Raw genomic sequence first — 12,437 nt, 5'->3', positions numbered from 1 at the left:
GCCAGACCGTTGAGCATGAGTAGACTCACTAGACAACATACTTAATCCGACTGTCTGCAGATGCCTTTCTTGCAGGCCTCACAGTGAGAAGACTCGTGCGGATCCCCTTACCACTGGTGAGGTCGAAACTGCCTGCTGTTCTCGCCCAGGTTGTCCCGGTAACACCTGATGCAAATCTTCTCCCCCAGCTTCTCCAGCATCACGTCAATGTTTTCCTGCTCAAACTGGGGCTCCTCCATCTCTGCACCAAAGCACTCTCTGCATTCCTGTCGGAAGCGACGCACTTTGACCCCTTAGCATAGAAGCTTTCCAATTGTGTAGCGGGGATGATAGCGGGGACAATAGGGCATCGGTAGGTATAAGTATATAGTATAAGTATACATCACAAGGTACATCCCTATTCCTGAGATGAAACCGCTCTGATCTTTCCTTACACTTCTTCTGTGTCAAGACTAATACGCACATACAGGTGCCCTCTAGTGGCTGATACGAAAACTGCGAAAAGACAGCAGTTGAGATCAAGGTAAAACCCTACGGGTAAAACGCTATTGGTAAAACCCTGCGGGTAAAACTCTGTAGCCGATTAAACCAGAGGTGCTGATGACACAGCACTGGGCAGTAAGAAGTCACGTGACATATTCGTCTTAACGCCAGTTTAAAACAACTATAAAAAGCGGCTAAGCTAGTGATGGAGCAATTGTCCCCATATTAGCAATGTATATGATATAATAATAATAATAATAATAATAATAATAATAATAACAAGATAATGTCTTACCTCGCAAAAGCCCCCCTAATGTACTGAAACCAGTGCTGAGCTGTGTTGTCTGGCACTATGGAATCATCAAATTCAATACTCAATGAATAATTGCTGTGTTGAACGGTTGAATGAATGAATCAAATTCAATGGTGGTGACCATGAAGCTTTACAGCCTTCTTTGCAAAAATACCCTGCCACTCCTGAAGGGACATCGTTGTCTTTAGGGACCTTTCAAACAAGGAATAGCTCTAAAAGAGAATCACCTCCAATCATATGATAATCTACCCATGATTAAAGCTTAGAAGGCCACACGCTGGGGCAGTGCATCAGAAAGGAAACTTAAGCACATGACACTTGCAAGACTGGTATGTCTACATTTGAATTTCCTGCTCTGCACTGGTGTGGCCATCAGTTTAATATCCATAGAGCAACACATGGGAGCTTCAAATGGCTATTTAGCCACTTAATCACACAAATGCAATGGGCATTTACTGCACAGCTATCCCAATGCAATGGGCATCTACTTTATGCATGACATACATTTATGAATTATAAGTGCTTTAAAATACAATAATACTCTCCCATATCTGAAGGGACATTGTTCCAGTGGCCTTTGAAAGGAGTAGTTGTAGAGGAGTTTTTCACTCTGAGCCTTTAACCAAATGAAATCAATCCAGGAGTAAAGGTTTTGTGGCCAATCACACCACTGGGGAATCTATTGGAACTAAAATGTGAAGAAATGAAACCTGTCCGTGTCTGTATTTTACAAGACTTCGTGCTGGTGTTCTTGTAAATCATATTTTTACAGCTAGCTTGTAATGTTGCTGGAAAATCCACAATTCTGACTACACCTGATGCAGATCTTCTTTCACACAGGCTACTGTATTGCTACATATTGTAGCAACTGTTTGTCAATCAGCTATGTATAACCCGGGGCACGCTGATGGTTGTTGGCAGCCTGGTGAGAAGAGGCGGACCCCTGGGGATATACAGTATTGATTGGGTTGAGGAAGCTCAGTCTCTTTTGAGTTCTGGGCCAGACACGGCCCGCTGTGTTCTATGCCTGCACGTTGTGCTTTTGTTAATAAACCAGTTAACTGAACTCTGACCTGTTGCACGAGTCATTACAATATTGTTTACTGGCACCTGGTCCAAACTGGCATCCTTACTGCTGCTGCTGTGGCTGCTTGAGTTGTGGTTGAGCTGAGCAAGTAAAGGGTGTGTCGTCTTCATGCCATCAGTAAGATAACGTCCGATACATTCTGGGCATCGGCTCAGCTAATTAGTCATTACTGCCCATCACCTTAGCTCCCTGATAGCAAAGGTTCATGGGTAATTCCTCTGGACAGTGGGTTCATGGGTAATTCCTCTGGACCAGGCTTGGAATTTCACCATTCTGGGGGCAAGGCCACTTGGCCTTCAGTTGGGCATATTTGGTGGGGGGCACAAAGGCCACATGTCAGGGCACCAAGGCCAAAGTTAACTATAGCATATAAAAATGATCAAAGTTGTATTTAGCCTATTCACTGCAGTAGACCTGCATCACTGTATGAAAAACATGACAAAACACGAAAATGACATATTACATAGAACTGTAAATCTTCTGATCATCTAATAATTACAGATATCTAGGCTACATATAACAGTTATTTTATATTTGGCCTCTTGAAATCATGTATTGAACAATTTAAGCACAGCTCAGCTTTAAGAAACTCAAAAATAGCCTAGATGCATGCTTACCATTTTGTGATCATTAAGGCTACTTTCACAAACTGTTAGTCAGCTGTCCTCTGATTTACCAATATCTAGGGCGATATTTGTAACATTTATTTTGTATTTGGCCCATTATGAAATCATGTGGAACAATTTAAACACATTGTAAAACTTAAAGCCCAAATTTGGAGACATCCATGCATGCCTTAAATTTACTGCAAATTCGAAACTGGATTATCTGAAACAGCTAACTGTACAGGGGACTGTTTTACACCTTTGTGTTCGTGTAAGGTCTGCTGTTTATTCTTATATATGGTTTGTCATGTGTTAAAAGAAGGGTTTGTGAAGTATTCCACCCATATGAATGGGTAGGGAGATCATGGACGCAAAACCTTCAGTAGAATGTATGATTAAATTAATTATATTATTTTACTTTTATCGCTCAACACAGCAATTATCGGCTAACATCGCTTAAAGCTGAGAAAAGCTCTTTCATGTGATACTTTGTGATGTCTGTGTGATGATGAGTAGGCTACTTAGCAAGTAGTTAAACTGAGAAGAATGGGTGAATTTGGACGCACTTTTCTTTCTTGCACTGTCACTTTTCTCCACTAAAACAAAAGACTAAATTATTTTTTTGCCAGTGAATGCTAAGATTATTTTGACAGGCCACAGGCTAAATAAAAAAATCGCTATTAGTAGGACGCAAAGCAGAATATTGAAAGAAGGGGGCACCAAGGCCACCGTGGGGCATCACGGCCAACGCAAGGGGATACGACGGCCATGGCTGTCGTGGCCGCCATGAAATTCCTACCCTGCTCTGGACAGTCAACATATTTCGTTACCGATACAGTCTTCACCACAGCAATATAATATCAGTATTTTAATTAGGACATCTTCACAAATTAATCACAAAATTGATCAAATTGATCATAAAAATATATGTTAAAAACTGAACTGGACATTCTTCATGATGGGGGCCGTGCCCATGGCTGTGCCAGCTGGTAGCATGCATGCAGATAGCATTAAATGTAGCTACTAATCGCAGTGCACTCCAACAGTGCATTCAACCTTCACATACACATCAGTGCATAGCCGTAGGTTTGCATGGGGACCATGGTGACTTGTCCCCACCAATATTTTGGGATGACAAAATTGTCTCTACCAAAATGTTAGTAAACTCATTTGTATTCTGTTTGTTGTGAAGACGTAGCCTCTTCATTTTGATATTCTCATCCTGTAGGCTTGTTTGGGGGGCTTGTATGGGGAGTGACTTGATATTGCATGGGGGAAACAGGATGAGGTTATTTGGGGGTTGTATGGGGGGGAGCTTATGTATTTAGGGTAGGGCAATTTGAGGGAGAACCTTGTATGGGGCAGAGCTTTGTATGTAGGAGACTTGTTTAAGGGGTAGGATGAAAGCCTGTAAAGCTTTATAAGAACTTAATGGGAGTAAAACTGGGGAGAAACAGGCTTAATAAGAACATGGGGGCTTGCATGGGGAGCTTAATGATGTTTTAAGGAACTTGTATGGGGGTTATAAATTGTATAGATGAAGCTTAATATGAGTGAAGCCTTAATTTAGATAAACTTGTTTAAGCCATGTAAATTAAGGTTATTTAAGGGGCTGTATGGGGAGCTTATAGAGGGTTAATATGGGGTAAACTTGTCTAGGGTAGGCTTGTTTAGGCTTATTATGGGGTGGAAGCTTGTTTGGGGGCTTCAACCTTAAATTGGCTTGTATGGGAGTAGGCTTGTATAGAGACTTATATAGGGTAGGCATATGGGGTAGGCTTATTTGGGGGCTTGTATAGGGGTAGAGCTTGTTTAGAGGCTATATGGGATAGGCTTGTTTTGGGAGAGCTTGTTTAAATTGAAGCTTCAGTACACAGGGGCTTGTATGGGGTAGGGTTAACCCATGGGAGTAGGAGTTGTTTTAGGGGAGACATGGGTAGGAAACATTTGGGAGAAAAGCATATGGGGTAGGGTTGAGGGTAGGGTTGTTTAGGAGGCTTGGGGGCTTGTATAGGAACAAATATTTGGGGGCTTGTATGGGAGTAAGGGTTGTAATGGGGTAGGGTTGTATGGGGTAGGCTTGTTTGGGGGGCTTGTATGGGGTAGGTTAATATGGGAGTAGGGTTAACTATAAGGTAAACTTATTTAGGGGAGCTTATTTAGAGAAACTTGTATGGGGTAAATTGGGGGTAGGCTTTTGTATGGGGGCGTTTAGGGGGAGCTTGTTTGAGAATATGCAGGGGGGGCTTGTATGGGGTAGGCTTGTTTGGGGGCTTGTATGGGGTAGGGTTGTATGGGGTAGGTTAGGGGAACATGATATTTGGTGGAGTGGGTGACTGTGAGTGCACTGGCCGATTGGATCCAACCACACCAACAAGGAAGGGAATAAGGGTATGAAAAGAGGTCAACTGTCAAAAAATAATAATATAAAAAAAAATAATAATATATAAAGAAAATGTAAAAGGGAAGGTTTAGGGATGGGGGGTTAGGTTAAGGGTTAGGTTTTAACCAAGGATGGGGTTAGGATAAGGGGTGGGGGTTGGAGGGGAGAATTTTCCTTGTCCAGTCAACTTCGGACCTGCGTCAGAATTACGCCCAAACCAAGGGGTAGGGGTTAGGGGTCATGGGGTTGGGGTTAGGGTTAGGGGAGAATTTCCCTTGTCCAAAACCAAGGGGTAGGGGTCATGGGGTTAGGGTTAGGGTAAGGGGTAGGGGTTAGGGGTCGTGGGGTTGGGGTTAGGGTAAGTGGTAGGGGTTAGGGGTCATGGGGTTGGGGTTAGGATTTGGGTTTTGGTTTAGGTTCACTCCAACAAACCCGTCCAAATGACCAAGACCAGGTTAGGCTCTGTCCTTCCCTAATTCCCTGTCATGTCCATCTACTCATCATTCAAACCTTTTGGAAATTTTGTATCCAGTCGTGTAATCCATTTTTTCTCATTAGCCAGTCTTTCATTGAGATTCCAAGACTGATTGCTTTGGAGGCCACAGACTTGCAGAGAAATAAGACCATGTTTTATGAAATGACTAACTATATGTCTTTGTGTCTCCTTCTTATTTAAAATGTTATGTATATGTTGGTATAGTCTAGTTATGATGGTGTTTTTTGTCTGTCCCACATACTGAGCATTGCATTTCGTACAGCTTATCAAATATATACAGTTAAGGGATTGATGAGTTATAGTGTCTGTAATTTTAAAAACTTGTCCATTTGAATGATTGACTACCCACTTCTTGGGTTTAAAAAATTGTTTGTTATCCAAGGTCTTTTTAGGATTAAGTGAAGACAACTTACTTTTCACTAGGAGGTCTTTTAGATTTTGATTTCTCCTGAATGCAGCAATAGCTTTATGTTTCTGAAGGACTTTTGTGCCTTTTAGAAACTTCTCAAAGTTAGTTTTAGTCAATCTATTCAGCTGGACGCTGTTTTCTGAGTAAGTTGATACAAAGGGGATGATTCTCGATTTAGAATCGTCCTTCTTTCTGGTTTTGAGAAAGTTTTTCAAGGCTTTTCGAAGGAACGTTCGAGAGTATCCCCTTTCCCTGAGGGCTGTGAATAAAATTTGTGTTGCCTCATAGAAATGTTCCTTGTCCGAACAAATCCTATGGAACCTAAGTAACTGTGACTTCACAATCCCTCTGTATGTATGTCTCGGATGATAACTGGTTTTAAATAGTAACGAATGGGTGTCTGTGTCTTTGAAGTAAATCTTAAAATCCAGTTGACCAGTCTGTTGAAATCTTGTACCTTTGTATGTTATTGTATCCAAAAAATTAACTTCCGTCTCATGAATTGTGTATTTAATTTTAATCGAGTCAGTATGTGTATTTAAGTGTTGTGCAAATTTGACGAACTCCTCTTTCGAGTGATTCCAAATAATGTAAATATCGTCGAGAAAACGAAAATAATGGAGTGGTCTGAGGGCGGCCGTGGCTAGGGCCGATTCTTCCCATTTAGCCATGAAAATGTTTGCATATGAGGGAGCAAATTTCTTTCCCATGGCTGTTCCTTTAATCTGCAAATAAAATTCTGAATCAAACTCGAAATCATTTTTTGTAAGACTGATATGTAACAACTGCAGTAGATATTTATCTGGTCTATTAACATCGGGATATCGTGAAAACCACTCACGTATTGCATCCAAGCCAAGTGGCGTTTCTATATTTGTATATAAGCTATCGATATCTATAGTGCAAAGGAGGGCTGAAGGAGGGATTTGGAGCTGTCCTACTTTCTCGATAAAATCATAGGTATCCTTTAAGTAGCTTGGATGTTTTATAGAGATGGGATGGAGATAATATTCTAAATATTCAGCTATAAAATATGTCTCGCTGTCACAGTCAGACACAATGGGTCTTCCAGGAGGAATTTCTCCTGGTTTACTCCATTGTGTTTTGTCTTTGTGTATTTTTGGTAAGAGATAGAATCTTCTGGGTCTAGGTGTATCGTTTCCTAGAAGATACTGTCTCTGTTTTTTGTTTATGAACCCATCTTTACACAGATTATCCAAAATAGTTTTTACCTCCTTGCCCGTATGTGGATAAATGGGGCTTTGTAATTTAGCATAATGCTCTGAACTATTGAGTTGTCTTAGGCCTTCCCATAGGTACTGTTCTCGATCCAAGATTACTATTGCATTGCCTTTATCTGCGGGCTTAATAACTATGTGTTTGTTTGTTTGTAATTGTTTTAACGCTAGTTTTTCTTCCATTTCCAGATTTGGTGCTACTTTTATTCCCCAATTGAGATGCTGAAAGGCATATTCATCAGCGATTATGATCTTTCTAATAGCAGGAGGAAGTTGACTTAATCCTGGTGTCCAATCAGATTTTGGAGTGAAAGGAGTAGGCTCAGTCTTCTTTTTTCCTTCAAAGAAACTTTCTAATTTCAGCCGTCTATGATAATTTTGTAAATCAAGTTTTAATTGTCTTTTTCTATCTTTCATAAGGTCTAGTGTGGGAATAAAAGTTAAACCTCGATTAAGCAGTGTAACTTGCGCCTTGGTAGGCTGAAAACCTTTTGAGAGATTAACTATGGTTTTATAGCCCTCTTCAAAATTGAAGTTTAAAGGGCTCTGAAGTTTAAAAATTCAGCCCAATGTTGTAATATAGCTTTTGCTGTATCTTTAGTCCAGTGTGCACCATCCATAACTCTGTATTCCTCACTAGGCAGAGCTGGAATGAAGCCTGTGTGTGTTCTGATATATCTGTTCAGTTCCAACATAGTATCTTTCTGTGTATCGCTTAGACTATTTGGAAAATTAATCTCTGGGATCCATATTTCAGCATGTGGCAGCCTTCTCTTGGTTGTTCTAACTGCTGCCTGTAGTTGTTTAATTGCAGTTTCTTGTGCTTTTTGATCCCTATGATTTATGCCAAAAGACAAAACAATCTTCTCAACAGGAACGTTGATTGTAGCTGCCTTTATTAGTGACTCTGCATGTAAAAACGTGCCACCTGGATAGCTATCCAGTTGTAAGTTTGGGATTTGGAACGGGGGTATACGGGATATATTAGAGTCCCCAATTACCACCCATTTTTTTCGTATTGTCAGCCCCCAATCTGTCAATTTTCTGGTTGTTTGAATGTGTCTGTTCACCTTGTTGATTGGTGTTGTGAGTACTGTTTGTTTTGTAACCAGCCCTGTGTTTGTAACTGGTGTAAGTATTGGTGAAATGTCATGTGTTGGTGCTTTGTATGGTGTTTTGTTGGCTTGTGTTGTTTCTGCCCCTTCTGTGGAGGTTTTTGCATTCTCATCTGATCTAATTTGTTGTAATTCCAGATCAATATCAAGGATTGAGTCCTGAAGTTCAGCTGAGGGTACTGAATCCACAGGAACATTACCCATCATCGCACCCTCAGTTTCTTGATCATTGACTTCCAAAGGACATGTTGTAATTTCCATGTTCACTACCTGTACACATGGATTGCCTGGTCGCTTTGAACGCGTTGTTCTTTGTTCTAAAGGCCTTGCTTGTGAGGATGCAGGATTTTCCTCCATAGATGTTTCATCTCCGGCTGGAGGTTCCTGAGTTTCCATATCAATCAGATTAACCTCTTGGTGTTCAGGAGTATTTTCTCTTGTATTCCTATTTGTAGTTTTGGGAAATTCAGCAGTAATGAGTGCTTCAACCTGTGTTATTGTATCAGGGGTAAGTCTTTGTCCCAATTCTCTCTTGGCCCATCTTTGTGCTATGTCAAAAGCCACATGCCAATTTTCTTTCAATAAAGGGACCAAGTTTGTAAGAATGTCATCAACACCCTGTTTGTAGTGTTCTTGTAAAATCAAACAAGTTGTATTCATCCAATTCTTAGCATTTCCCTCCAATAAAAGTTGAGTATTCTCATTTGAATACGCTGGATGGATAATTGTTGAGAGATAATCCTTCAGTGCAGTGAATGTAGGGGGTTGTGTGTTTTCATCTGACACTTTATGTAGATGATGCACCATTTTAATCAATTTAACCATCGGTTTTGTCATTGCCCGTAATTCGGGCGTTGCAGACATTCTAGGTGGCTGCTCTGGAGATTCGTTGGGGTTATTTTTAGTCCTCCTAGATGGTACTGATGGACCAGATTTTTTTTGGCCTCGTGATTGATTTCCCTTTACCACCTGTGCATAAGTCAAACGATTGGAATTTTGACTCTGGTCTGCAGCCCTGTACCGATAGTCAGTTCGATATTTAGGTCTGTTTTGATAAAGGATGGGGTAATTATCCTCGTTGTTGTAGGTCTCATCCTTTCGTGTAGTTTGATAATCAGCCCGATTTGCGCCACCTCTACGGTAGGCCGCATTGCTCGAAATCGAGCGATCTTGGTGAGGTTTTTGTCTAGGATCATGGTAAGGTCTATTTCGGTATTCAGAACGGTTTGCTCCATCTCTTCGGTGGGCTACATCGTTTGAAATTGGACGATGTCGGTAGGGTCTAGTTCGGTAATTGCAACGGTCCGCACTACTCATACGGTAGGCCACATCGTTTGCAAATGGACGATTTTGGTAGGGTCTAGTTCGGTTATTGCAACGGTCCGCACTACTCCTACGGTAGGCCACATCGTTTGCAAATGGACGATTTCGGGAAAATAGACGGCCACGGGAAGTGGATCTTTGTCTTGGTAAGTTTATTCGAGTACGAGGGACCATTCGTCCTCGTCTGTAGCGAACTTCAGTCCAATTATTTTCTATGGCCATGTTCAAAGGTCAAATTATCGTTCTGGTTCACGTTGCAACGTTTCGAGACTGAAATGTCTCTTCATCAGGCTATGAACCAGAATTAAGTTGAATTGTGTGGTTAGCACTGAGATGTTGACTCTATCAAGCTCTGAAGCAAAATGAGCTCCTCCATAGCCTGCAGTTCCTTATATATGCTCTCACCACCATTGACTAATATTGACATTTTCGTTTTCTGAAGTCATGAAATCGTGTCGATGTGTATGTTCTGATTTTAATAGATATTCAATCTTTTTACCCATGAATGTAATTTATTTATTTATAGAAATTGTTTAAATATTTATTTATATATTTATGGTGTTTGTTAGTGATAATCGAATTTAGAGAGACCGACAGTGACGTGGGAAAGGGAGGCACGCGCAAAGTTAGGGGAGAATTTTCCTTGTCCAGTCAACTTCGGACCTGCGTCAGAATTACGCCCAAACCAAGGGGTTAGGGGTCATGGGGTTGGGGTTAGGGTTAGGGGAGAATTTCCCTTGTCCAAAACCAAGGGGTAGGGGAGATAGCATATTTGCTTTTTCCTCTGTTTTTCTGTCAATTGACTTTCCTGGATAAGGAGTAAATATCTGGTAGGATAGTTTTTATGTTTTAGCTTGTGTTAGCTTAAAACAAGGAAAAGTGCCTGTCAACTTTAGATATGGCATCTAGCCCTAGTCTAGTTTCTAGACCTTAGCAAATATCCCAATGGTCCTAATAGAGGCTGGCGGAGGTTTGTCCCATGTTTATCGTCATGACGACCTTTCCTCTTTTCTAGAACTTGTGTTAGTTCTTAATTTAAGCTTTTTTAGGTTCCACTACCAGATAGATACTTTTCCGTGAGTTTAGTTTTTAGGTGTCAGTTACCAGGTAAGTATGTTTTTGGTCTTTTGTTATTTTTTCTCTGTAGTCCCACTTTAACCATTTTCTTTTCCTTTTTGTCCTTTCTCCCTTAGGTGTAGGGGAAGACACCCGAATCAGAGAGTGAGGCACTGGCTGATTAGGTTTGAAAAATGTTCTCCACTAACTCATGGGTCCCAGACCCGAAGTCCAGGACTCCATGTTGTGCACTGTCCATCGCCCCTCTTCATCGGGTCCCCACACACACACACAATGCCAAAATAAGGCCTTAGATTTTTAAGCAGGTTTGCTGTCCTCGGTTAGGGTTAGGATTTAGTTTAGATGAGGGTATAGGCTAGTCAAAATAGACTTTAGCCAATGTCATGCCATGAATATGGCTATGACGGTAAAAACATTCGATTAGGGTTAAGTTTAGGCAAAATAGCCTTAAGTTTAGGCAGAATAGCCTTAGTGTTTTTCCATGCCGTAACTTCGGCTATGGGAGTTCAAAAATTAGGGTTAGCAATTTCATAAGCCCTGGGTTTACTAGCGTTTAGACAATTTTTTTGTCTTCATCAGGCACAGGGGCATGTTGCTCCTTCAGTGGTCAGGGACAGAATGAGGGCTTAGTGAGAAGCTCCTCCTATTTATAGACTTAGGGATAGCATAGTTTAGCTTTATTTTGCTGTGGTTAGCTTTTTTTTTTTTAGACTTAGAGATAGCCTATATTGCTTTTTGTTTTTCTGTCAATTCGACTTTCCTGGATAAGGAGTAAATATCTGGTAGGATAGTTTTATGTTTTTAGCTTGTGTTAGCTTAAAACAAGGAAAAGTGCCTGTCCTTTAGATATGGCATCTAGCCCTAGTCTAGTTTCTAGACCTTAGCAAATATCCCAATGGTCCTAATAGAGGGTTAGCAGGTTAGGGAGGTTTGTCCCATGTTTATCGTCCACAAGTCGTGCGGTGTTAGACCTTTCCTCCCATTTTTCTAGAACTTGTGTTAGGTTCTTAATTTAAGCTTTTAGGTTCCACTACCAGATAGATACTTTTCCACATAGTTTTTAGTTTTAGGTTTCAGTTACCCCTTAAGTGGCAGTTTTTGGTGACAGTTGTTATTTTTTCATCACATCTGTAGTTGAGTTAACCATTTTTCTTTTTAAGGGGAACTTTTTGTCCTTTCTCCCTTAGGTGGTAGGATCCAACCACACCAACAAGGAAGGAATAGGGTAGGAAAGGCAACTGGGTTAGGTAAAATAATAATAATGTTAACCCGAAGGGATGGGGGTTAGGTTGGGGGAACATGATATTTGGTGGAGTGGGTGACTGTGAATGCACTGGCGATTGGATCCAACCACACCAACAATGGAAGGGAATAAAGGGTATGAGAGGAGTCAACTGGTCAAAATAAAAATAATATAATAATATGTAGATAAAAAATATATAATTAGAAAATATATAAATTGGGAAGAAAAAAATAAATAAATAATTAGGGATGGAGGCTTAGGTTTGGGGATGGGGGTTAGGTTAAGGGGTGGGAGGTTAGGTTTTAATGGGGGTTAGGGATTTAGCCACAAGTGCACGGGGTGCAGCCGGTTTTTTGGAGCGTTGGTGGAGGGCGTGAATCCCATTTATGTTTTCCTGGCGCTCGAGGGCCTTAGGGTCTACCTTGCGTCGCGGAGTAGGCGTGGCTGGCTAGGCCACAGAATCATATCTGTGAATCCGGTTAGCGTGCTTCCCACATCTTGTTTAGGGTTAGGGGGGAACATGATATTTGGTGGAGTGGGTGACTGTGAGTGCACTGGCCGATTGGATCCAACCACACCAACAAGGAAGGGGAATAGGGGTAGGAAAGGTCAACTGTCAAAAATAAAAATAAAAATAATAGAATATGTAAATAACCCTAGGTTGG

The sequence above is a fragment of the Alosa alosa genome, chromosome 9, assembly GCF_017589495.1.
Source record: "Alosa alosa isolate M-15738 ecotype Scorff River chromosome 9, AALO_Geno_1.1, whole genome shotgun sequence".
Classification (NCBI taxonomy): Eukaryota; Metazoa; Chordata; class Actinopteri; order Clupeiformes; family Clupeidae; genus Alosa; species Alosa alosa.
Note: the sequence above shows the minus strand (reverse complement) of the source record.